The 27,937-nt window shown below is 42.0% G+C and overlaps 1 long non-coding RNA gene across 1 annotated transcript; it reads right to left on the bottom strand.

The window, feature by feature from the left end:
- Nucleotides 1–340: 340 nt before the first annotated feature.
- On the bottom strand, nucleotides 341–27,331 carry LOC102150008 (uncharacterized). Its single transcript, XR_288636.3, has 4 exons — nucleotides 26,999–27,331; nucleotides 26,366–26,445; nucleotides 4,372–4,501; nucleotides 341–658 (listed from the first exon to the last, which is right to left on the bottom strand). It is a non-coding gene; the product is annotated as an uncharacterized lncRNA (long non-coding RNA).
- Nucleotides 27,332–27,937: the final 606 nt, after the last annotated feature.

Here is a 27,937-nt window from a genome sequence, read left to right as displayed (position 1 = left end):
TGCACATTTAAAAATGGTTAAAGTGATGTTTTATGTTATGTACATTTTGTCGCAATTAAAGAAATACACATATTTGTGGTTACCTGTGTTAGCATGAATTCACCATCTTGTCTAATATCCAAGCCTCATGTTAAAAATGCTAAGAGAAGTCAGGGCACCCCCAAATGAAGCTAAGTGACAACAGTGAAAGGAAGTTTGTCTTCCTAGTACTTTTTTTCTGTTCTCTTTGAGATGGGTATTATCAGCATCTAGCTGGCACTCTCTGAATAGTGGTGGATTTTCTGGTTCTCTCAGTCTGATTCATAGGAAATAGAGTACACATAACTGAAAGGAATTAGAATTAGAACAGGGAAAGGAGGCCAAGACTTTATTGTAGTTACAGTAAGGCAAATTTTACAGAGGTAATAAAACTGAAGCAATTTACTAAATAATTTGAAAACCATAATGAAGTCAGCTGTGATATATTTGGGATCCGTAAGGCTTTATAACAGTCTTCTACACCAAGGTCATAGAGGGATGCACTCCACCAGTTAGTACTGAGCTGTGGGCTTCTCTTTCCTTATTTATACAAGGTAGATAATAGCAATAACTACCTCTTCGGGTCCTTGGGAGAATCACGCTCTTAGAATTGCTCCTGGCACACACGCTATATACACATCTGTAAGAACAAATATTTGTTTGTTTAATAGCAATTAACACTGCTTAAATATTTCATTTTACAACCCAATTTCATATCCATTAACTTATTTGATTCTTAAATAATCCTACAATGAGAGAAAAATAACCCTGAAAATACTAAAAAAAAAAAAACGTAGTCACACAGGTGAATCGATACGTGTAGCTTTGTCAGCCTCACCTTACTTTCTTTAACCTCCAAAACAGCTATAATGCGACCTTATTCCTCTCTCACGGGTGTCAATGGATAAATTTAGTTTCCTGATACAATATGCAAGCTTTCAAAGTTCAGTAGTTTCACTTAAATAATTAGCTTAATTAATGAAATAGAGACAAAAATTATTAACTTTTTGGCTTGTCCTTTCTAGATATTAGTCACTTTTTAGTATTAGGCATATACATAAATACACCCCTTAATCAGTGTAATTTTACTTTTTTCTCGAAAAAGTCCATTTGGGCTTACAAATTTTCGTGGATTTATCCCTTTTAGTAAGACTCTCTACTCCCACTCTGATTTCCAGGGCTGTCTAAGTGAAGATTGGCAGGAAGAAGAAAAGAGGCAGCCTAGGAGATAAGAAAAGAATGAGTTTTGACATCAAAACGATCTGTATTCAAACCCAAGCTGTGCCAATCAGCTGAGAGACTTTGGGAAAATTACCTAGCCTCTCTTGATATAAAAGCATCCAGCGCAGAACAGATACTCAGCAATGTATATATATATATATATATTTATATAAGCATCTACTTGTAAAATATGAACTTTAGAATTACCCCTAGACATAAATTTTCTTGTAAGGTAACCAAAAGGAAATGATAAGAAGAATTGGAATGCATTACAGGTAACATTTCGATTATTTCAGTGTGGATGACAATCACTACCGCCAGGAAACGGAATCATAGGTGATTAAATCAGAGTGTGATAAGGTGACTTCTCAAGCTACTGTAACTATGCTAACTATGCAGGTTGGGCAACTGTCTTGGGGGATGGGATTGATTTCATATCCACACCTCAGGGCATTCCATTCATGCTGTCAAATCAGTGAGCATTTAAAAACAAATAAAGTAAAGCCTTATGTGTGTGTCTGGGCACATAATATGAATGTATCAGCATAAAGAATGTGTTTTAGAATCACAGAGTTTGGGAGATGAGAGGGATCATACAGATGCTCTCTCAACCACCTCATTTTATGGATGAAGCAAATCCAAAATGTTGCAAGCCACATCCAACATCTAGTTGGTGCCAAGAACACAGGTTGTCATTGCTTCCCACTCCGCTACTCATCCGTCTTCCTTTACTGTCCTTGCAAAGTCACCAGAACAGGTTGGCCCGTGAGCCTGTGCTGTGATTCTGTGAGTGATGATTTTCCATTCACACTCCTCAGGCCTATTCCAGCTGGATAGATGGGCGTTGTAAACTTTGACTTATGCTGTTGAATGAGACATTGTTTGATGGAAGTGTGTGGGCGGGGAAGCTAACAAACCCCAGTTGCCAACTTTTGAAGCAAACATGCTCTCTTTATCCCCCAATGTAGTTTTTGACGTAATGAGCAGGCTTCCAATTTTCCTTGCAAATCAGCACACTGGTGACCATGGCAACTGGCATGCTCAAAAGATGCCCTGTCAAGGGGCTCTGAAAGGCCTACAGACATTTGTATCAGATGGGCACAGCCACTCTGGCCAGTGCTTAACAAATAACCAACTAGACCACGTTCCCCAAAATAAAGCGCACAAACATTTGTGTTTCATTAAACAGAAATTAATAAGACTCCAATAGGAAGAAGCGAAGGGAACTGTGTTTTTGTGTATACAGCTGTGTTATGAAGTAATACAGAGAATGCTCCTATGAATAATGATTGCACATGTGTGTTCAATTTATTTCTGTTACTTCTTACATGATCTCCTTTAACTTTTTTTCAGAAATCAATCACAGGTTTCACAGCTGGCCAGGACAGGGGTCTTGACTGCTCCTTTCACACAACAGAGCCCCAATAGCACTTCTCTATTTAAAACCACCCTGGGTTATTAGTAAGTTATACCTTTAGAAAATGTAAATGTTTTCTTCCTTGATGATGAAGGACGTGAGTCTATTGGGTTGACTCTATTAGAGAGGAAAATAAATGTTGAAAAGTCCAGTCTAGAAACAATGAGCCTTTAAATTAAAAAAGAGTGTATATCTATGGCGTTTGGTGCAGCTAAAGACAAAACGATTCACAAGAGCTGCAGACTGTCCTCTTGTCACAGAGCTTCCTCAAGCCTCCACCCCACCTTTTGGAAGGGTTGTTTGTGTCTCCTTTCAGCACAGAAGGAGGCTGGGGCAAGAGGCTAGTAAATATTTTTGAAGGGGAAAATGGAGGGGAGATGGAGAGAAAGGAGGAAGCAGAAAGAAGAGAAGGAGAAGAAAGAGAGAGAGGAGAGAAGAGAGGAATAAGGGAAAAAAGAGACTGAGAAATTCATTTTGCTGATTGTATGTGCTTCATGAAGCTGTGATAGTCTCTTTCATTTATTCAGGCAGGTCCACCAAAATGCTTTTCTTAAAAGGAATTAGCAAAAAAAGATGGGGGTAAGGGAACTAATTGGGCTTCTAGCCCAGCACCCAGATATAAACAAGCCGTTCTTTCATCATAGGAGCCTTGAATTCATTTGATCTTCACTGCTCACCACTCTTCTTGACTTCTCCCCTCATCTGCCATTCTGGGTTTATTGACAGACGTCCAAAACGATCACAGCTCCCTTTCATTTTGGCTACACGGTCCTTTGGAATTTCCCCACCTGCCACACCTCCATAGAACTTTTCTTTCTAAACTCAAGAGCTCGTGCCTTTAGACCAGGTCTATTTCTTCAGGCATGCGATTTGGCCTTCTTGTTACTGCAAGCAACTTCTGTTTTCCTCTAAACTTCCATCTTTCAGACTGAACTTGATCACAGACTGGGTAGGCGGGAGGTAGAACATGGAAATATTTCTCCTTCTACATGTGATTATAAAATAGGAATTTTTATTCCTTCTGCAGGCATATCTCCAGCTCTGCAAATAAGCAGTGCAGTGTCAGCAGAAGTGCAGGAGCGTCTGGAGCAGCTTCCAGGACTGACCAGCTGTTGGGCAGGGGCACCCAGGAAGAGGAGAAGCAGCGTGGCCCAGACGGTGATTCACACCTAAAAATACCAACTCCAGCAGCTCTTCAAAAAGATTCGAGACCTGGATCCAGATACAGGAAGTTGCTGAAATAATTTACAGCTGACTTGGCCCCCAAATGTTTTTCCTCATTCCCAAGATGTATTTTTAACTACACTTGGGGGTGAGCAATGCATTTAAGGAGAAAATAGATAAGCGTTTCGATTTTGTGGTTTGCAAGCCTATTGTTAACAGTGCTGAAGAAAAGTTAAAACATTCCAAAGTTTGTCTTCAAGACCGTGACACACATTGATCAAACTGAGAAAATAATCAGTTAATTAAGATTTCTTTTGTCCTTACTTCACTTTTGTATTAATTATCTATTGCTGCATAACAAATTGCCCAAACCTCAGCAGTTTAAAACCACAAATATTTATTGTCACTGTTTCCATGGGTCAGGAATTTCGATGGCACTAGCTGGGAGCCTCTGGCTCAAGGGCTTTATGAGGCTTCAGTCAAGAGGTCAGTGGGGCTGTGGTCTCATCTGCAGTCTCCACAGGGGAGGGTCCAGCTCCAAGCTCACTCACCTGGTTGTTGTCAGGCCTCAATTCTTTGTGGGCAGTTGGACTAAAAGCCTCTGTTTCCCACTGGCTGTTAGCTGAAGGCCTCCCTCTGTTCCCCACCGCAGGGCTGACTGAAAACATGGTGGCTAACTTCCTGCAGAGTGAGTGAGAGAGAGAGAGAATACTCAAGACAGAAGCCATCGACTTTTTATAACTTAATCTCAAAAGAAACACTCCCTTACTTCTGTTGTTTTCTATTCATTGGAAGTGAGTCACTAAGTCCAGCCCACACTCAAGGGGCGAAGATTACACGAGGAGGCAGGGATAATTGGGGACCATCCTAGAGGTTGCCTACTTCAGCCCTTATTTCTGAATATTGTGTAATCCATGATGGAGAACGTCTTATTCCAGTACACTGAGACTCATGCAACAATTAGACACCATAAGCAAAACTGAGTTCCTTTGGGAATTTACTGTATCAGAGGAGCTCAACCAACTTGCAAACACATGCTTTTAGAGAAGGGTCAATTTATTCCCGGTCCCCCTTCCTCTCCTTCCTCACTTCTCACCACACACATACCTCCAGTTTAAAACCCAATCTTTTTTTGTATGTGTGAGGAAGATTGGCCCTGAACTAACACCTGTTGCCAATCTTGCTCTTTTTGCTTGAGGAAGATGGTCTCTAAGCTAACATCTGTGCCAAGCTTCCTCTACTTTGTACATGGGACACTGCCACAGTATCCCATGGCTTGATGAGCAGTGTGTAGGTCTGCACCCAGGATCCGAACCTATGAACCCTAGGCTGCTGAAGCAGAGTGCACAAACTTAACCACTATGCCACCAGGCCACTGCCAAAACCCAATCTTTTAACTGGGTTTAGAGTTATTAGGAAGTAAAAAACAAACAGAGAGAAAACTTGACTGACTTTATCCCAACTAGCTGTATGGCTTTGGTAAAATCACTTAACTGTTTCAGGTCTCAGCCCCCTCCTCTGCTGAAAGAATGGTTTGAACCCAATGATCTCTCTGGTCTCTCAAAGCTTTAGAAGTGTATGAGATTATGGTTCCGCATGTGCGAACTTGGAATGAAATAAAATGTGTGACAGAAATAGGAACTTCAGAGGTCTATGGCAAAGGTCAAAGGGATGAGCTTTGGGGATTTTACAAAGCACTTTGCACACTGTGAAGTGCCATACACATGTAAGGGCTTATTACTATTAGCCTTCATCACGAAAGGGTTGGAGTCGGGCAGACAGTAATAAAAACCATCTTACCATTCAGCCAGGCAGTTGGTGTCAGGTATCACTCCCTTAGATCCATTTTTTCATAGTGGAGAAACATCAGCATCAGTAAGGGAGTTAAGAGGGAAAAAAGTGACCTGCCTCCTCCCTCACACTGAAGACTCATCCTTCAATATTTCAGATTCACCGTGTGCTGGGCCCTCAGGGGTGTTCTCTAACTTATCCGTCTTGCCCCCGATCTCCATTCTCGTTTCTCTGGCTGCCCCCTCCACAGCAGGAACTTCTCTACTGGCCCCTCTCCTGCAGATTCTCTTTCCTCTATCACCTCTTTCCTCAGCCTTCTGTTTTTTGGACCCCTTCTCTCGGAGAGTTCGCTATCCTTGAGGAGTGACTCAGTGTGGGTCATCAGTCAGTGTCAGCTCCACCTGGCTCCACAGCAAATTGATAAATACGAAGGCCTTTAAATATCTCTGAGTATGGATTTTATGCACAGAAAAGACCATTCAGAGTTTGTGCTGGTTTATAAAAAGCAGTATTAGATTTATTAAAGTCATAATTTAAAAATGCATTCATCCTTAAGCTTTCGAGTGCAACTTACAAATCATATTATTTTATTTATAAGTCTAGCAAATTTTAGCAGTCACAGTTAAGGGTCCCTTGAATAATATTTGGCCTCATTTTATAAACCAAGTTAATTAAGCACCCTTGAATATTTTGAATTCATTTATAAATGTATATGCTTTTAAGTACTTGACTTGTCTAATGGTAAACCTTTCCATGCATTTAAGTATTTCCTGTGATTCTAATCAAGCGAATTTCTAAATGTGATGAATCTTAAGTTCAATAAAAACGTTCCAATGTTGTTTATAAATTTTGTAAATATGTTAGTCAGTATAGGCTAGGCTGCAATGTGAAAACAAATGAAACCTGAAATCTGGATGGCTTGACACTGTCGAAAAGGTCAACCAGAACACCATTAGCAGAAGTCTTTATCAAAAATTCCAGGCATAAGAAGTTTCCAAACGGGATTTCTAACTTGCAGAAGGAGGCCAGAATGTTTTACAGGACTTTAGCGAGAGGGGGTCTGCTGAAGTTCAGTTTCAAGAATAGTTGAATCAAGGAGAATTTTCAGAAGAGAGAGCAATTATTTTTGTGGATTAGCAGCTGTGGGTGGGGAATTTGGATGTTATCAAGAGGGGTGGAGAGGAGCAATCAGGGACCAAGTTTATATGCAAGAAGGGGTGGGGTGCAGGGCACAGCTATTGAGGACAAGGATATGCGAGAGCCGCAGTGGAAATTCTGTCTTTCATGGTCTCTCACAACACCATGCAGGTTTATTTCTCCCTCAGGTGGATCCAATGTGATTGACATAGCCCTCCCCCATCTAGTACGTACACCAGCCAGGTCACATGCTTCCAAGGTCAACTTCACAAGGAAAGGAAGGATGAAGGAGACATGCCAACTTTGATTGCTTCCACCCAGAAGTCAAACCAAGTAGGCAGAGATTTCTTAAAGTGAAAATACGAATGAAACAATTTTGATTCTTTAAACGATTTCTCTATTTAGCTCTGTGTCTTCACAGGGTTTCTGACTATGCAATACCAAGTATTTGGGGGGAGAGGGATCTGAGACTGTATCACAACTGGAGATTTTGGCCAGGGTGCTTGCTGTATGAATTCATGCCTGTAACTGAAGCATTATAATTTAAAAACAGACTTGTCACCCTCAAAACCTATATAGCCCATGGCCCTATGGAACTCATGGAATAGGGCAGAACGCAGGTCATAACCTATCTTGACTACATCACTTATTTGGACTTTGCATTTCTTTGACTCTGAAGACATGCAAGTGTCTTTTTCATCTAATCCAAATACTTTTTCTTTTTGAGGAAGGTTAACCCTGAGCTAACATCTGCTGCCAATCCTCCTCTTTTTGCTGAGGAAGACTGGCCCTGAGCTAACATCCGTGCCCATCTTCCTCTACTTTATATGTGGGATGCCTTCCACAGCATGGCGTGACAAGTGGTGCCGTGTCCACACCCAGGATCCAAACCAGCAAACCCTGGGCTGCTGAAGCGGAACGTGTGACCTTAACCACTGCGCCACCAGGCTGGCCCCTAATTCAAATACTTTTGAACTTGATGTAAACGTGAATTCTTTTCACAAGCATTTATAAGTACTAAAATATTAAATGGAGGAGAAAGAAGGTATACACATCTTGAAGGTGGAGGACAAAGAGGGAAGATGCTACCAAAGTGGTTTAAGAATAGAACCTCTCCCCCCACCACCCACAAAACAAACAAACGACAACGAAAACACAGTCTCACACCATAGAGCTTAATTCCCTGTCGCTTATTATGCTAAAAAAAAAAAAAGCATCAGTTGCCCCCTCATCGTTACAAAAAGTCCCCCTATCCTTGGAAAGATTCACATTCAGGAAGGGACATTGAAAAGCTAAAGACTCTCATGCAATTGTCTCTCAGACTGGTGGGGGGAGAGAGATCTGCAAACCACCAAATAAGTATATGATGGGAGCTTGTGGAAGAAAACCCTAAGTCTGCTGGGGCCAGTAGGAAACGAGACAGCGCTAGAGAGACGAGGAGCCATCTTCTGGGCAACTGATTAGGGTAGAGTGGGAGAGGCAGCCAGCTGCCGGCAGGACAGTGGTGTGTACAGATATAGAGTGTGCAAGAGCAAGCAGCAGCTGAGTGTTGCTGTGAAACGGTCCTGGAGGGATGGGTAGGGGTCGAGTTAGGAAGGATACGATACATTGTAAATAGGAGTGGATTTAGTCCTAAAGGTGATTGGGAGACACTAAGAGATGTTAAGTAGAGAAAGAACATGATTACATTTTCATTTAAGGAAAATCAGTCTAGTGTGAACTGCTGGGCAGTGGGAGCTGGCTGAAGATAGGAACAGAATCAGAAGGCTCTGCAGGTGTTCCTGTGAGACGAGGTGAGGGCTGCATCAGAAATTGTGCACGTGCAGACGGGAGAAAACGAAGAACGATTTTAGGAGATGAACATCAAAAGAAAAGCAATTCTTTGGGTGAAGTAAGAATTTTGGGTCAGGATTTAGGTGCTTATAAATATGCCCTAAACAGCAAAATGGGAAATAGAACTATCAGAAAATTCTGCAATTCCCAGCAAACAGAATTCAGCCTCTGGATGGCAAATCTCAGCTGCTCATACTGCCCGCTGTGCCCCATCCCCATTGACCTTTCACCAATCGGATCTCCCTGATCAGCCCTGCGGGTTCCCCAGCGACCTGGCCCATGGCCCATCTTCCTTCCAGAATCAGCTCAGACACTGACTTGCTGTCTGACAAAGAGTCAATCCCATTATCACTCCAGAGCCCAGGGTCCACACCTACAAACTGCAAACAGTAATAATACCACTTCCCACGGTCACGGTGAGGACTAAATGAGAATGTGAAAGCACCTGGTAAATGTGAAGCACCATACTAATGTGAGGTGTTGTTATTGATGAAACTAAAATAAGACAGGCTGGTAGAGAGGAAGACAGGAGGGGAGGGGGAACAGTGGATGGAGCCATTTCTGGAGCTGGTCACTATGCACAGTGCTCTGGCAAAAGAATTGAGTAGAGACTATGTCAGAGTCCCACAGTGAGTTGAAAGCACTGCAGACAGAGTAGAGTGTGCTAGAAAGCATGTGGGTTTTGGACGTAGCCAGGCTCGGGTCTGAATCCCAGCTTCACCACTCTCTAGCTCTGTGGCCTTGAGCAAGTTAACTTGAACTCTCTGAGCTCCTATTCCTTTATCTGTGGTATGAAGATAATAACTCCTCACTTACAGTGTTTTTGTGAGAATTAAATGAGTTAACACTCAAAAGGTGAGTAGTATATAGAAGGAGTACGACAATGTTGGTTTCCTTCTTCCACTCCTACTTTCTTTCTTCCTGAAAAGTAGTATAGTTCCAGCAGAAGCTCAGCTTTTACGAAAGTTGCTTTTGAAACCAGCAAACAGCCACTGGTGATTAAGTAGCTAGGAACTAAAATTTTTTTCCTTTTTGCAATTACTGATTATAGCCTTTAGCTCTTCAACCTGCCCATTGTAAACTGTGCTGCTTAGGCAACATGCTGTCTGACTCCCACTAGGCTCCTACAGGATAACATCTCCCTGGAGCCTGGGTCACCATGGTAATGGGTGTGTAAGCTGTTTGTCAGGAATTAGAACTCCTTGTCCACTTCAGGCTGATTGAGACCACCAACTCATCAACTGGACCTGCACAGATGTCTTATAGGCAACCTTTTGACATCAAGAGGCTAAAAACTCCACCCTCAGATCATGCTAATGCCGCCATTTTGTGAGCACGCGTCCTGTGAAAAGGAGTGAAGTCTGAATACGCTTGCGCGGATCATCAATTACCTCTCCTCACCTCCAATCACCTCTCTCCACATTTCAGACCACCTTGCCCCTATCCCATAAATATACCTGAGTCCCTGTTTTCAGGGAAGCGGATTTGAGACTCAGGCTCTCGCTTCCTCGCATGGCTGCCTTGTGATTAAACTCTCTCTCTCTGCAATCTCGTCGTCTCAGTGTATGGCTTTCTAGGCAGTGGGCAAAAACGAACCTGGAGCAGTAACACTTTCAGAAAGGAAAATATGCTGACCCGAATTTTCATCCTCCCCCTTCTAGTGCCAGGAGTGGTTGCTATCAACCAGCAAATCTCCAGATGGCCCAAGGGCCTAGATTATTCAGAACATGTGAACTGCTGATGAGAGGACAGTGAGTCAAAAGAATAAGGGACTCAAGTAAGTCAAACATCTTTAAGTGTTACTTAAAGTACATATATGTGAACCCATAATCTCAGTAATTTCTGGCACAGTTGTTCTCCATAAGCATTTGTTCATTATTCAATAGAAGATCTGGCAAATTTATCTTATGGAGGAGACTTTGGTCAAATCTCTTGAGTTCTCATGACATCAGACCGTCTGCCAAATGTGGATGAACATATAACAATTCTTTATAATGTCAGTGCATTCCCTAATTACGAATACTGAAAGCTTAGGTATATTAAATGTATCATGCTGCATCTTGGTATGAAGTTGTGTTTTGGGCTGTAGAGGAGTTTTTTACTCAAAACTAAGAATCACTAAAGACGAGATTAATAAGAAATGAGAAATAGCTTTTAATTCTATTACTTGAATGACACTGCATTCTCCATGTTAGTGTTTCAACATAGAGGGCTTGGGGTGAAGGAGGAGAATCCCAGAGGATGCAGAGAGGGGACCAAAAATGAAAGAAGAGAGATGGAGGAATTCACTTTCTTCACACTCTGGTTAACAAACTTTATCCTCTTCTGGCAATAACTGGGCACTGGAGGAGAGAGGAAAACAGACAAAAAAGGGGAATGAGAAGAAAGGAATAAAAAGAAGAATAGGAGAAATTTGGAATGAAGGAAAAAGAAATGTAGAAGACATTAGCAAGAATGCACGTCAAATTGATGCTAGACTAGAAGTTAAGCGCACTAAGTTTAACAAATGTTGAACTCCTAGTGTGTGCCAGGCCCTGTGCTGGGAGCTTGGAATACAAAGAGACACAGTCACTGTTTGAGTCACTCACAGGGAAGAATCAAGGTTGGGAAGAAAATAAGTGAAGGCCAAGAAAACTTGGCATTGCGCTGATCCTTAGGAGATGGAAAGGAGGTCAAGTGCTTCTTCTCCAAGCACTTTGGGTGATGAATTTCCTTTCATCTAGTGTGGTTTCTATTGACATTAGCTTTTGGACATTTTTAAGAGATTTCTTAAATTTACTGTTTAGTAGGGAGGCTGGGGGAGAAAGGGGTGTGTGTGAGTTTGCATCTCAGCAAGATTCATCCCCTTATCCAAACAGATGTTGTTTGGCTAGAGCAGCACAGCATAAAACATGACTACTGGATTTGGCATAAAATGCACCAGTTAACCTATGTTGGTTGAGTCATGTAAAAGTTACAGGACTCCCTTACCAGTGGATGCTGTTTAAAGAAGGACAGTGTCAGCCGAATTGCTCATCACCCATCATGTTCATCACCATATCCCGTACACTGCTTGGCTGCACTCCACCCAAGGCTTACTGTCCCGTCAGTCATCCTGGGGCCTCGTAGGCTTGTGTTGGGCTTTTAATGGGCTTCAAACACAAAGCTCTCAAGATGAACTCAGTGCAGCTGCTCCAAGAGTGTCTGCCTCAGGTCTGGAATAATGAAGATAAATGGTCTCTTTCCTCCTTCTCCTCCTTCCATATCACTCACCAAACTTTGGGAATCTCTTTTTTTCCCTTTTTAGCTCTTCCTTCTCCTCCTTTTCTCTTTCCTTTCCACTTGTTCAGCACCTTCTCTTTATGAGGGTGACAGGCTCAGGGGTGTTCCCACACTCTTTAGGCCTAGGGCAGTGGTTCTCTTAACTGTTCATAAGAAATCCCTGGAAAGCTAGTTAAAAACGCAGGCAGGCAGTCCCCGCCACTTATGATTCTAATCGAATCAGTTTGGAGTATGGCCTGAGAAAGCACGTGTTTATCACCGCTCCACCCAGGTGATTCTGACGCAGGGGCTGATACACAAAGAACTGGGAACACTGGAAACACTCTGATATGCACCGGTATGCACGCAGTCCAGGAGAGAACTGGTGGAGACTTGACCCCAGCATCCTGGTTTTCCTTCAGCCTGTCTGACCCCTATGCTCTGGCCCCTCTTGCTGTCCTCACTTCTTCCATGTTGATGGTCCCCAGGCTTCTCTTTTCTGTCCATTTTGCTGATTGTACGCGCTCTTCCTGTTTGCTCTCCTCCAGGCCTGTGACTGGAAGCTCCTATACATTGAAGACTTAAATGTTTATTTTTAGCCCAAATCTTGCTTCTAGATTCCAGACACATATTGCCACCTAGACGTACAACAAGTAGCTCAGGCTTAACATGCTCAAAACTTAAGTCATGGTTTTTGATTCTGGGTAAGATAGACATTGGTTCAAAAAACCTTGGGAGTTCCCAAGGTAAAATTCAACACTGGCCCCCAAACACAGAGGGCAAGGAGAGAGCAGAGAAAGAGGCAGACCACTCCAGATTGGTAGGTAGCAGTTTTAATAAGCAAGAGCATTTACACGTGAGGCTTGTCTTGCACAGATACAAAAACAAGGAAGTCTCCACACTCACCCACCAGAATCCTAAGGGTTTATATAGAGGCCTTAATGGTGTTCAGTCACATATACTGTTCAGATGGTCTCAATAACATATTACTGTTTCAAGGCTGCGCCCTTGAAGTGGCTCCTAGCATGGGAATAGGGGGCAAAATGTACAATCCAAGGACAGGGAAGAGTGTAAGGAGCCTCTGATTGCCCAAGTCCAGGTCATGTGTCCATGGATGGTCACCCCCTCTTGATGACCTCCTCCAACAATGGTTGAGCACACTCTATCCAACCTGTCTCACTGAATGCAGCTCCAAAACCTGGACCAGCTATCTGAGGACTCTGAAAAGCAGTGGATAGATTGAGAAATAAGACCAGAGTTCAAAGTACCACTGAACTGGTGGTGAGTTTCACGTTTTTCCTCCTGTGTCCCCGGCCTGAACATGAGGCAGCCTGAAACCTAGATGTGGGAACCAGGATGCACAGAGGGAGCTCCAGGAGACACCCTTAACGCTGGCTTAAAGAGCAAAAGGAAGCTCTGGAGAGAAAATCTCCCATTGTTTTTCTTCTCACTGTTCCTAGCACCCAGCTCCAGGCAATCTCTCCAGAGTGGTGGCAGTGAAAATGGTGGCAGCAGGTCCCAAGGGGGCAAACACTTTCTACTATCCCATGACTTGTGTTTATTTTCCTAATGATGTATTTTGAAGGACAGATGTTAATTTTGACAGTCTTCTATATCTTTTGTATTTACTCAAATATTTACAATTTTTTTCGTACTCTTTTTTGAGGAAGATTAGCCCTGAGCTAACATCTGCCACCAATCCTCTTCTTTTTGCTGAGGAAGACTGGCCCTGAGCTAACATCCGTGCCTATCTTCCTCTGTTTTATATGTGGGACGTCTGCCACAGCAAGGCTTGATAAGTTGTGCATAGGTCTGCACCCAAGATCCAAACTGGTGAACCCCGGGCTGCAGAAGTGGAACGTGCAAACTTAACTGCTGCACCACTGGGCCAGCCCAAAATATTTACAATTTTTGATGTTCTTCATTTCTCCCTGTAGCTCTGAATTTCTATCTGGTGTTATTTTTCTTTAGCCTGAAAAACATCTCTGAGAATTTCTCATAGTGTGGGTCTGCTGGCCACAAATTCCCTCACCCTTTGTTTATCTAAACATGTCTTTATTTCACTTGCATTTAAAAAAAATATTTTTGCTGTGTATAGAATTTTGGATTGGCAATTTTTTCTTTCATCACTTTAAAGATATAGTTCTACGTCTTCTAGCCTCATTTTTTATGAGAAGTACCCATCACTCATATAATTATTCTCCCTAATATCTTGTGTTTTCTTTCTTTTGATGCTTTTGAGATTTGCTCTTCTGCTTTGATTTTCAGCAATTTGACTATAATGTGGTTAGGTCATGTTTATTTGCACTTACCCTGCTTGCAGTTTGCTGAGTTTCATGGATGTGTGGGTTGCTGTTTTGAATAAAATTTAGAAAACTTTCAACCAATATAGTTGCAATATTTTTCCATCCCCATTTTGTCTCTCCTCTCTTTCTCACGTGAGTTAGTCTTCTTGAGACAGTGCCACAGCTCAGTGAGGCTCTGCTCATTTAAAATAATCTCTTTCTCTCTATCCTTCAGCTTAGATGATCTCTATTGACCTGTGTTCAAGGTCATTACTCCTTTCTTTTGTTGTATTCAATATTTTGTCAATCCCAGAAAATGAATTTTTTTCAAATAGTGTGTTTTTCAGTTCTAGTATTTAAATTTGATTCTTTTTACAATTTACCTATCACTCCTGACAATTCCCCATCTCTTCACCCATTATATCCGTGCTTTACTGTAAGTTCATTAACATATTTACCATAATTATGTTAAAAACCTGTCTTAATTTCAACATCTAGTTGGTCTATGGGTCTCTTTCTATGATTGACTTTTCTCTTGACTATGTGTCACTTTTCTCTGTGTGTTTGAATGACTAGCAAATTTTTGTTTGATAGTAGATGTTGTGGATGACACTTTGTAGAGACTCTGGATTCATTTTTCTCTGAAAAGTGTTGACTTTTTGACAGTTAATTTACTGACAGATAACCTTGATTTTATGAAGCTTGATTTTAGGCTTTGTTACGGTGATTCTATTACAATTTTGCTGCTAGCCTAGGTTGAATCCTCTAGTCTGAAGTCTTAAGGCATAGCTTCTGGGTTTTAATTTTAAAAGCTTAAAGCTTTTTTCAAATCTGTTTAACGTGGCAGGGCTTGAATTCCAAACTATGTCTGTAATAGGCAACTGTTGAAACCTTGCTCAGTTCTTTTGGCTTTCTACCTGCTGCTTTCTCCCTGGGCATCTTGGAGTCTCATCCCATGCATGAGTAGTCTAGGGATCTGCCAATGATTTGAGTGGTGTTTCAACACAGATTTTGGGGCTATCTATGTGGCTTCCTCCTTTCTGGAAGCCCCTCCCCTCAATTTTAGGCCTCTCTGGCAGACCCAAACTCCATCTTCTGATTCCTCAGTTCTTTCTGCCACTTTTTGCTTCACCTCCAGCTGCCACTCTCTGATGGACATGGGAGTACCCTAAGGGGAAAAACCATATAAATGTGCATCTCACTCAGTAAGGATCAAATCCTCACCAGCTCCTGCCAGCTTTTATTCACCTCTCAGTTGCTTGTTCACTTTTCCCAGAGTTTATAATTGCTGTTGGCAGGAGAGCGTCCAAACATTCCACTCCGCCATTACTCTCTTTTTCATAATTTTCATCTGTCTTTTCTCTGCGTTATGATCTGGATATATCACATATATCTTGCCATGCATTAAATTTCTCTCTGGCTTTGTTTCAGTGACTATTTAATCTGTCAATTGAGTTTTTAATTTCAGTGACTAGGCTTTTCATTTATAGAAATTCTTTTTCACATCAGCCTTTTTTCCCCAAGGGCCTTGTTCTTTTTTTATGTTTTTGATTCCTTTCTAAGTTCCTAGTCATTTTGACCATACTTATTTTATAACCTCTATCTGGGAGTTGTATTATCTGCATATCTGGAGTATCAAATCAAGTTAATTATTTGGTCAATTGACTTCTGTTTATGGTGGATTGTATCATTACGTGTTTTGAGTTTTTGACTCAAATTTGCATTTTGTGTGTATCTTCAGCTGAGCTTTATCTGTGGAAGTGATCTGTGATCCTTGGTGAATGCTATAGCCCCGAAAAGAGGTTTTTCATTGAATTGCCAAGTATCTCAGTTCTATTACTGGTTTGGGTATGCTTTTTAACTAATTTCTTAGCTTCAGGGTTTCTGTATCTTAGGGAACATTTTTCCAACCAGAGTCCAGATTGAAGTAGACAGTTTTCTTTGACATATCCTTATGCTGATGGGTAGATTTTTTTTTTTTATAGTTCTCCCTTTTAATGAGGGATTAGCCATTTAAGAATACTACCTGTAGAGGAGGTTTTGAGCCTTTTGTGGGCCCAAGATCTCAATTCCTATTCCTAAATGGTCATTAAAACTCAAGCCTCTTCACTTCACCTCCCTTAAGGTAGCTATTATAAAACAAAGTAAAGCAAAATACAGAAAACAATAAGTGTTTGCATGGCTATGGACAAACTGGGACCCTGTGCACTGCTGGTGGGAGTATAAAATGGTGCAGCCACTGTGAAAAACAGTATGGCAGTTCCTCAAAAATTAAAAATAGAATTACCATTTGATCCAGCAATTCCACTTCTAGCTATATACCCAAAAGAGTTGAAAGCAAGGAGTTGAAGTGATATTTGCACACACGTATTCATTCATAACAGCAATATTCACAATAGCCAAAAGGTGGGAACAACCCAAGTGTCCATTGATGAATGAATGGATAAACAAAATATGATACACACACACACATATATATGAATACTATGCATTCTTAAAAATATAGGAAATTCTGACACGTGCTACAAGGTGGATGAGCCTTGAAGACATTATGCTAAGTGAAATAAGCCAGTCACAAAAGGACAGATACTGTATGATTCTACTTATATGAGATACATAAAGTAGTCAAATTCATAGATCCATAGAGTAGAGTGGTGGTTGCCAGGGGCTAGGGGATAGAGTGAAAGAGGAGGGAATGGGGAGTCATTGTTTAATGGCTGTAGACTTTCAGTTTGGGTTGATGAATAAGTTCTAGAGATAGATAATGGTGATGGTTGCACAACACTGTGAAAGTACTTAACACTCCTGAATTACACATTTAAAAATGGTTACGATGGTAAATATTATGTTATTTATATTTTACCATAATTTAAAAGCAAACAATTGAGCAGAAACCCTTTAGTTTCTAAGACTGGAAACATCCCCAAATCCAGGAGCGGCACATTGTCAGCTTGTACGCTCACTACTCTAGGGATTTATCTAACTCTTCAAAAGCTTAACTATATATTTAAGCATTATTTTTAACATTTTATCTACAGTTAGTAGACATTTTGTTAAGGGAAGTTCTCTGCTATTTCTATGTTTGTTCATAAGTAGCCTAATCGAGTGAAGATTCTGAACAGAGGTTACAAATTGGTGGCTTACAGATTTTATTTGTATCTTTGTTACTCTGGACATTTCACACAAAAATCCAGATTTCCATCTTCTCTTGAACATTTTTAATCTTGGCCAATATTGTGCCACATTCACATTCTCACCTATCAATGGCAAGCTGAAGCTAAGTTGTGGCTTTCCTTTGAGACAGGATAAATGAACTGGAGTTTCCCACAGTCACCACAGCACCCAATAGACATACAACTGACCTGTTGTATTTCCTGGCTCCTGAAAGCATTAGAGTTTGCAACCACGGGGCTACCAGGACTCTATCAGATTTTTACGTGTGGCAATCAAGCAAATAATTTCTTCTTTTAGGAAACCATTTTTTATTCAAGCCCATAATCCATTCTTTAAAGTAGTCTCTTCCTGTTGTTACCTAACAGAGTTAGAAGTCTGATTGAAGATGTCCGTAAGAAACAATGAGGTGTCACAAAGTTTTGGATAAGGAGGGAGCTTTAGTCTATGCAACCTCCACCTTTCCGTCGACCTGCTGTCACCCTTTGGACCTTTCCCCTCCCATGTAGTAAACAGTATGTTTTCACTTTCCTTAGAAGGGGCAGGATAAAGGATACAGAATGCTGCACTGGCAGTCAGAACACCCGTGTTGTATTTCCAGCCCTGCCTTTTACCAGCTGGGCACATTGCTCCCAGAAAGACCAAATGACAAATTCAAATTCCCCATCTCCATGCCTGACTTCCTCTGTCTGCTGCTGCTTCCTCTTTCTTCTTCCCATCCCACAGGTATAGAAAATCAGGTGAGTCACCTTCTAGTAATTTAACAAGCTTCTTTTAAGGACATAGATGCATTTGGGGAACTTAGAAAACCAGCCAGATAGTGTACCTTGTGAAGAATAATTCTAGGCCCTAAAAAATAAACAAACAGACAAAAACCAGTCTTCATATCAGAGAATAACATAATCTCTGCCTTTAGTTGCCAGCTCTTTTAACTTTTAAGGTAAAAATCTCCCAGTTTTGAAAATGTTCTCAACTAATTCACTTAAACTAAACCCTGTGTGGGAAAAACAAAACATACCTATGGACCCAATTTGGCTAAAGAGCCCTAAATAAGAGAAAGAAATCCTAGATAATGGAAAAATCGCTTTTTGATTTATGTGTTTAATAAGTTAGATATATTAAACCTCAAAATGTAACACTTAGTTTTATATCATTTTGCATTCCCTGGTGATTTCATACATAAATCTCTAGCCTCTTGTTAGTCCCAATGGGAAATCAAGCCCTTTACTTCCTTGGAATACCTCATGAGGACCTAGCAGGATGTGAGATAAAGACCATATGCTTAGTCCAGCCAATGTTTTCATGAAATTGTAGACTTGGGAAATACCTTAAAAGTTTCTGGTCCAGAGATAGCAAATAACATGGTGCATATACAGCCTCTGTCCTCCATGCTCATGACAGACATTGCCCGGCACAGTACCTGAAACGTCCACCCTTAGAGTTTATATTCCCTTGGAATAAGTTTGGAATTTCCCCAAGTCCTCTTTTTAAAGAACAGTATTTCCAAACTTGGATTCCTCCAGCAACTAGTTTTATGGGATATCCTTAAATATCTAATTGTTTCTGTAGTTGTAATAGTCAGGGTTTAGTTGCAATCTGGATTCCCTCTAGCTAGCTTAAGTAGCAAGATAATTTATCATTATTATTATTATTAATTATTATTATTATACCCTGGGAGGCCAGACTTGTATGTTACTCAACCGAAAACAATGCAGCCAGGGCCAATAAGAGACAGAGAACAATGCCCAACCACACTGCACGCTTTTCTGGCAGAAACACCATTATTGCCATCGCCTGCCACTTGGCACCTATGGCACTTGAGGGTGGATACCAGGCACTTCTCCATAGCCCCCTCAAGAAAACCAGACACCTGCAGCACTGCGCTTGTCAAGAGATGCAATTTTCCCCTTTCAAGCTCGCTTCCTCTACCACCTGTCCCATGGACGTACTTCTGATAGGTTGCATCTAGGTCATCTAGGTCTGCATCTGACCTTCAAGGGAGTCCTGGGAAATGTAATTCTCAGAAAACAGAGGCATGCACACTGTAACGGGTGCTGGAGTGGAAGGTGAGTGAGCCGGCCTACAGTATCTGCCACCTAATCAAATTCGTGTAAGCTAAATAGCCATCTTCATGGAAGGTCTTTTCAAAACTTTTAAAATGTTATTATTCTGACTCTCCAAAGAAAGTTTTTAAAAGTTATGTTACCATGAAACACTTTTTCCTAACCTTCTAGATCTAGTGTGGTCTATGGAACACAATTTGAAGATCACTACACATCGCCTTTAATACATCAACTGTGAGTTTACCTGTTAATGGTAACAAACCCCTCCCTGAAAAAGCCTGAGCCCTTGGTAAATTTTGACAGACAGCTAGCAGAAGGACTAGGTGGTCAGTGTCTTTGAGATGGTAGACTTGGGTTTACAGCAATGGTGGGAACTCTGAGCACCTCTGGGCCACCCAGGACCGTACGACCTAGCTGTGTGTCCTGAGGGTAAAGAACAATTCTGTCTGCATCATTCACAAGTAGTGGTTTTTGCACCACAGATTATTGCTCTGTGTGGATTCATGAGCTGAGCCCACCAAATGAATGTCATCAAGGACTTTTTGATTTAAAACCTGGATTTAACGGCATTCCCAAATGTGAAGGGTCATTTTCTTTTCTACTAATGACTCACTTGTTGAGAGCAAGAATCAGTTTGCAGATTAGTGAAAAGAGCATTTACTAGTAATTTGCAATATGTTATCATGTGGGAATCAGATTACAGTTAAGATTTCCTCATAAAACAAGCTTTAACATTTACTACATTGCTGGAGAAATATATGTGTTCTTTGCCTCTGTAAGGATGTGGGTGCAGCCCTTATATGGGTTGGGGGTAGGGAGAGAACACCATCTTGATGCTTCATGGTTGCTGAGATGAAGTAAACTCAGTCCAGAAAGTAGAATTAGCTTTGGTCCTTGCCCAAAACGATTCCTGCAAAGATGAGACGAGACAAAAAGCAGAAAGGAGGATGAGAAGGCATTTGCTTGATCTCATGGAAATGGAATCTGCGGGCATGCTGAGGGAGCAGTGAGGGCCTGTGATTAGGCAGAGAACAGCCAGGGAGTCCGGAAGTGCAGTACTTTGTCTTCCTCTGCGCTCCAGGTCCTCCATTTTCTTAGTGATGGGTCTCCATTTCCCCCACCCAGAGTTAGCACCCTGTGGTGGTTAATTTTATGTGTCAATTTGACTAGGCCACAGGGTGCCCATAAATTTGCTTAAACATTATTCTGTATGTGTCTGTGAGGGTATTTCTGCATGAGATTAACATTTGAATCAGTAGACTGAGTAAACCAGATTGCCCTCCCCAATGTGGGTGGGCCTCATCCAATCCATTGAAGGCTTGAATAGAACAAAAAGACTCAAGGAAGGAGAATTCTCTCTCTCTCTCTGCCTGTCTTTGAGCTGGGACCTTGATCTTCTTCTCCTTTGGACTGGAACCATACCATTGGTTTTCCTGGGTCCCCAGCTTGCTGACTACAGATCTTGGACTTCTCAGCCTCCATAATTGCATGAGCCAATTCCTTATAATAAATCTGCCTCTCTCTCTGTCTCTCTCTTTCTCTCTCTCCCTGTCTCTCTCTCGTTCCAATGGTTCTGTTTCTGTAGAGAACCCTGACTAATACAGTACCCAAAACCGGTTTTCTTCAAATGAATTCCCAGGCCATCCATCTTTCCATCTATCCTTGGCATCATCAATCAATCAATCAATCATTCTCTGATTTTCTGCCTTGGTTTCCTCATCCAACTAATTGGGACATGTCTGCCTACATTCCTTAATGCAAGTTCCTTGGGCATTTTTCCAAATCAAATCAATAAATATCTATAAAGCAGTGGTCCTAATACTTGTTGATCCTAGGACTTCTATACACTCTTACTAATTATTGAGAATCCCAAAGAGCTTTTGTTTATGTGGGTTATACCAATCAATATTTACCATATTGTATATATAGCACCTTAGAAATTAATTAGAAATAAAAAAGAAATGTTTCAAATACAATAAAAAAGTACATTTTACACTGCAGAAATGATATCATCACACATCATTTAGGTTCTGGAAAACTCCACCATACAGCAGTGAAAGAATGAAAGTGAAAAGGCAGATACCATCTTAATATTACTACCAGAATAGTTTTGACTCACAGACCTCCAGAAAGGTCTTGGGGACCCCCAGGATCCCCAGGCACTCTGAAAAGATAAGGATAAGAAATAGATGGTTTTGATGTTAAGATTTTTTATTAGTCATCACAGAAATTTTAAATTTGATGTCATGTCCATTACACACTTTAATTTAAGCTTCCGTAAGACATTAATATCCTTTAACATTTGGTCAGTCCTTCACATATATATCCAAACTATAGTTCTATTTATATACATAGGGATTGCCTTCTGCAACAAAAGTATGTTATCTGCCCAAAAGAACCTTCACACAAATGTCATCTCATGCCTTCCTTAGCATTCCTTCCTTCCCCTAGAGGTCTACCCATGAGCTCCTAGCATACCTGGATGTCCACCTCCTTCACAGAGTCCATAAGCCCCTTGAAGACATAAGCCATTTTTCATTGGTCTTTGTAACTAGACTTCAATACAGTGACCAGCATGATTCCTGTGACACAGTAGACTTAGACTCCCTAAAAAATGTTTGTTAATAAATGGCTGCTGGAAATCAGACCTGTATGGATGTCATCCATGGTGATCATTTTCCCAACCTTGATACCGTCTTCCAACATAGCTCTTCTCCCTAACATGCAAGATTCTGTTCTGACAGCATGATACTCTCAAATAGCCATTGTCAAAACTTCAGTCATCTATGAACCCTTCCCCACTCTCAACTCTTTCATCCAACTAGCTACCGAGAGCTCTTCATTTTATCTCTGCAGTGTCTCTCACATCCATTTTCTCCTTTCTACCATCCCCTGCCACAGCTTGAACTTACTTATTATGTCACTTGACCAGCAGCATAGATTCCTCATCTTCTGACAGCAATAGCCCCAGTTCCCAGACAGTGAGCTTCTTGAGGGCAACAGATTTATTCTTTACCATACTCTTGTCATATTGCACAGGACTCAAAAAATGTCTTTTGAATAAAATGTGAACTTTTACCTATCATATACACTGTCTCCAGAAAAAAAGTCTTTTCAAAGAAATATCTAATCACGTCTTTAGCAATTAAAAAATTTTATGTGTTTCCCACTAATTACTGAATGTAGGGGATGCTATTGATTCCCTGGGCCCACATTCCCTCACCCCCCCAATTTTACCTGTAGCTATGGGGTACAGTTCCCGGGACAATTCTTCACCTTAAAGGACTCTCTCTCCTCTTTTGTTCCTGAAAGTTTCCCCTAGCATCAAGGGAGCTTGTTCTACAAAAGGTGTAACTCAGAGGTTGGGAAAAGTAGACACCCCTGGAGTAGCCCTTAGCCAGTGTGGACCAGGAGTCACTGGTTGAATGGCTCAGTCTCCTCATCCCTCAGTAGGTCAAGTAAAGTGTGCTCCTCGGTTTCTCAGAGGGCCCGCAGGACTGAGCCCCAGGTGCCCACAGCAGTAAATCACCCACTAACAAACGCTTCATTGGCTTCTCTCCCTTCTCTGTCTCCCTCCTCCACTTCTTCCTCTATTTCCCCTGTGATCACCTCCCAAATAAACTCTCTAAACCCAAACACTGAACAAAATCTAAACTTCTTGACCTCTCATTCAGAGCATCCTGTAAGTTGAGTCTAACCTACCTTTCCAAGCCATGCCATTGTGCCTTCCACATATGACCCCCTCTGGCCTAACTGGTCTCCAAACCCTCTCACTCCACATTGTAATCATTCTACTCTCTCGTTTATTAGTAATGGAGGGAGATCACTATGATTCCCTGACACCACTAAGGTTTCTGTCCCTAGTGTGGGGAAGGGCCTAGCCTCCCTTACTGGGAGCCTCTCAGAAAAGGGTGAGTACACTGTGGTCCTGTAAGCAAAAGAAAATGGAAGGTGTAGCTGATGAATTGACAGCCAATAGTGTCTTCCACAAACAGGTGGCAGGAAGACAAAAAAGAAAGAAGATAGGGGGCCACCAAATTCAACACAAGATGCTGGAGATGTACTGGTGAGCTGAGGTTTGTAATCTGACATTTGCACCAGTAACAGACACTTTGTAGGTGCCCACAGACCCAGACCCATCCCCTCCAGCTGTCTCCCTGATCCCCGCCATAGGCCCCTTCCCACAATGGCCTATACTGTACCCAAGGGAATACATGTGGGGGCATCACCAGGCCCCCTAGGGCTCTGCTGTCACTATTCCTGCCAGAATAAGGATCACAAAGCTACCCACTCCCTGTTTTTCAGAAGTTGCCGCCCCCTGCTGCAAATTCTCCTTGTAAAGCCATAAGCTCCGGCTTCAGTTCAGAGACCCACTCCTGTGTTTTGCCTGGCACATGGGTTTCTGTTCAACTTGGACGCAGAGAATTTCCAAACGTGCTTTGGAGCTGCCGTGGGCTGTGAGATGTTAATCAAATACCCACTTGAAGTGCTTTGGAAGCACTTCTGCTTTTTGGCTTATTGACGTGCTCATGTTGAGTGAAGATATATTTCTGGTCCAATCATGAGTTCATTTCAAGACATATTAAAGAAGGATTTTTCCCAGCTGCTTACTTCAGAATATTGGTCCTTAGAGACCAGGTGCTTTTCACAGCTCCTTAGAGGCCCATAAGGAGTGATGGAAAAATGCAGCCGGGCATCTCACATGGAAATCAAACATACTGGAATTCTATTTGCATATCTGCCTTAGTTTAGCCCGGTGATTGACTCTCCTGGGATGCTCACTTCACACCTTCCCTCATCTCCCTCAGCATGTTTCCATCTCAAAGGAGGAGGAGCAATGGGAATTTTGAAGCACATTTTCTTCAAGAATGACATGTGTGACCTAACTAAGTCATGGGCATTTTCTTCCACGGAGCCTGTCACACTCAGAAGTGTTCAAGGACACTTTCCTATAGGAACACATGGCAGCCAGTCCTGGAGACCCTCATAGATAGATTAGATCCCATTGCATTTGAAAGCCTGGACCATCATCCCTGATTTGCCACCTCTCCCTAGTTGTGGCCTCAGACAAGCCACTTGAAGCAAGTCCATTGTCTGGGCCTCCTTTCTTTGATCTGCAATAAGGGATCATTCTAGCTGTTCAACCTCCTTCCCTGGACGCCTGCCATATAATCCCCTCCCTGGATCTGTGTAAACAGTTAAGTGCTTTATGAAAGTAAGTGATTCATAGTCTTCTCTGCCCTGCACCTCTGGATAAACTGTTCCTGCTTAGAGCTGTCAATCACCACCCTGAAACTGGCAGTCTTCAGCTGCACAAATTAGCACTTTCCCAGTGGAGGACAGTCTGGCACTCCTTGTTCTTCTCCAGAATTAATATGATTGTGTTTCTATGGGGGCCAGTTATAGGATGAGAAGGAATGACCCCTCAGTTTCCATCACGCACCACAGAAGTGCCATGACACTTTTATATCACTAGTATACCATTTGGTCCACTGCAGTCAGAGTTTGCCAAGGGGCAATCTACCAGGTGGCCTGTGTTAATATTCTTCCCCCCTGACTCAAGCTGAAGAGTAACTCACCCAGCCACGATATCAAATCATTTGGAGGAAACCCAAATTCAGCGGGCACCTTGGGTTGGAACAAGTGAGACTCAGAGATGGATGCACCAAGAATGAGGAATGAGGCCAGATACTCACTAGCATTTTAGTCATTTAACATTTTGAGGAATTTTAGCTTAAATCAGAAGATGTGAAAGTTCATAATAATTGCAGCTAGTATAATGTTATCATTTCCTTAAGTGTTATTGATTCTTTTGAGGGGGAAGGGAGGATAGAAAAGTTTTCTCTGAGAGTTTTGCTGTATTAGAGGCCAAATATGTTGGTAAAAGTTAGAGTCAACTTACCCCACTGGAAATTGGAATCTAGAAATTAAGATGCTGAATAGTTGTTACTACGAGTTCCTAGGAGTTGTTAATAGGAGTTCCATCTCCAGCTATAGAAAGGATCACCCAAGGCAACTTGGGAAACTACTAGATGAGTAAGAGGCTGCAAAGCTAAATGGTAAATTAGGCATCATCATTGTTGGACAGGCTGGGTGAGGAACACTCCTGTAGCATCACTTTCTTTCACTTGGTGCTCCAGGAGAATTTCCTGACTTTGGAAGTTGAAGTTGTCATCCATGAAATGGAGATAAATACCTCAAAGTATAGTAGGAAGAACCTGTTTTCCCCAAGTACAGAACATTTATCACCAGTACTTGCTGAATGTTCTCAGGGAACAGAGAACTCATATTACAGATGTGGCCACAGATACCCAGTCCCTTCATTCTGTGCTTTTATTATCTAAAGACAGAGACACAGTTAAAACAACAATAGAACGTGCTGACAGCTGAAATAGAAGAAAATCACCAATTATAATTGCTTGGAGATATTCTGTCATAAAGGACCAGCATTCAGATGAGATGGCAGACATCAGGTAATTTTGAAGCAGAGCAAGGATGATGCAGATTTGGTCAAAGGGAACCTTCCTATAACATCATTTTGCATGCCCAGCTTTACAAATATGAATTCCACGGGCCCAAGGTTCTGGAAGAAACCAGCTTTTGCAATTTACATAGACTCTAACTCCATCATCTAAAAGCCTGATTTTTACCTCTTCTGGCTCCTCCCTCTACTGGTGGCAAGTATACTTGGTTCCCCACATGCATCGACAACCAGAAGATCCTGACAGAAGGCACAAGGCAAATCAAATGAATGCCCAGAAGATTCCTTGCCTGGTTTTTTTCAGAGCATGGGCATATTTTCAAGAGCTTGTTTTTAAGCTTGTACTACACAACGTTAATACAATTTACCAGAAGTAAATTAATCCAGAAACTGCCACACAGTAGCAACCCAGTATCTATTTGTTACATAAATTAAAAGCCCTTGGATTCAGTAGAAGGAGAAATTCAGAAAAGTCAAGAATGGAGAAAAGTGTTCAACAAATACATGGTGAGTGAATAAGAAGACTTTTCTGGAACCAAACTACCTGAGTTTGAATCTCTGTTCCACCACCTGTATCTCTCCTTGGCCAAGTCCCGTAACTTCTCTGTGCCTTGATTTATTCATCTGTAAAAATGGGACAATAGTTTTCAAAAAATGTAAAATCATTTCTTTTTTTACTCATTAATAGTGAAATAACTAATAAGGTATGATCAATTTTAAGAGCATAAATAGAGAGAGAATCAAAGGGCCAAGGCCCTCACCCGCCACATCCAATTGGCCAACAAGCCCCTTGAGAAGTCTTGAGCCACCTCCTCCTGGACACCTGCTCTGACACGTCTTGCCCAGGATGTGGGAGCAGGTTCCTCACCTGGCTCCCTGCCTCTCACTATTTCCCCCGTTCCCTTCATCTTCCACACACCACCACAACCTGCTGCCTATGACATGGATCCAATCATGTCGCTCCCCTGAACCTCAACCTTCAGCAAAGACATGTTCCCTGGGTAATTCCCCACCATCTATGCTCAACAGCCCATTTCCACCACAATCTTCGTAAAGCGCTCTATGGCCCCACCCTACCCCCCATTTGCATTGGACGCTTGCCACTCCTTTCCCAGCTCAGCGGCTTCCTTCTCTCATCCTCGCCATCCCTTTACCCTCCTCACAACACTGCACTCACCCTTTGCAGACTCACTCCAACGCAACCAGGCTGTGAAACCTTCCCTAAGCCCAGAGGACAGGCGTTCCCCTGCTTGCTACTCTCTCAGCTCTGTTCACACCACTAGCAGGAATTCCCCACCATGCTGTGTTACACGCCCTGAGAGGAAGTGATCTAAACTGTCAGTTTCACTTCACCTCGTATTTCCCGCCTCTGGTCCAGTGTGGGCACAGTCGCCGGCAGTAAATATCACTTAGCGAGCTGTCTAGCTTTGCTCCAGCACTTTTCCTGGGGCAGAGCCTGGCTGGATCTCTCAGGGCTTGTGACTAGACTACATTCCTCAGCCTCTTATTAGGATGGATGTGGAAATGTGTGCACCAATTCCAGGCTGGCCCATAACATCCTCCCACATGTGCCCTACCCCAGTCCCTCATGTGTGTGTGTGTGAAAACACTGAAAAATAATACCAAAGCAGTGAAAGAAAAGGATGAAGGCGAGAAAAGTCATTCCTAGCATTTAATAGAAAGAACCTCGTTGTCAAGTACTCTTTTTAAATATTTAGGCTCCACCATCAGCATGCTTTCCACCTCTTCAACTCTAATACTTCACTTCAAACGCAGAACTGCTATACCGCTCTCACGTTCCTGAAGTGAAACGCAGAGCCAAATTCTATCACTTTTCAAGGGGCCAAGAAGTGAAAATATAAGGGAAGAGATATTTCCTGAGAGAAACATAGTGTCAAGGGCCCCAGCCTGGGATTTTCAGATGTGGAAATGATAGATGGGAGAGTACCTCAGAGGGGGATGATAAGAAATGTTGGGTTCGGGCTTCTCGTAATACTGAAGACTTGCCCCTATTGCAAGTGATGTGAGGAAAAGGGGTCTGCTCCTTGTTCATAGGGTGCTCTGCAAGGGCCAAAGCACAGGGAAGAACAAGGAGAAGGAAAAGTCCCGTGTGCTC

This window comes from Equus caballus, chromosome 17, assembly GCF_041296265.1.
Source record: "Equus caballus isolate H_3958 breed thoroughbred chromosome 17, TB-T2T, whole genome shotgun sequence".
NCBI lineage: Eukaryota > Metazoa > Chordata > Mammalia > Perissodactyla > Equidae > Equus > Equus caballus.
This window is presented reverse-complemented; position numbering and strand designations above follow the sequence as displayed.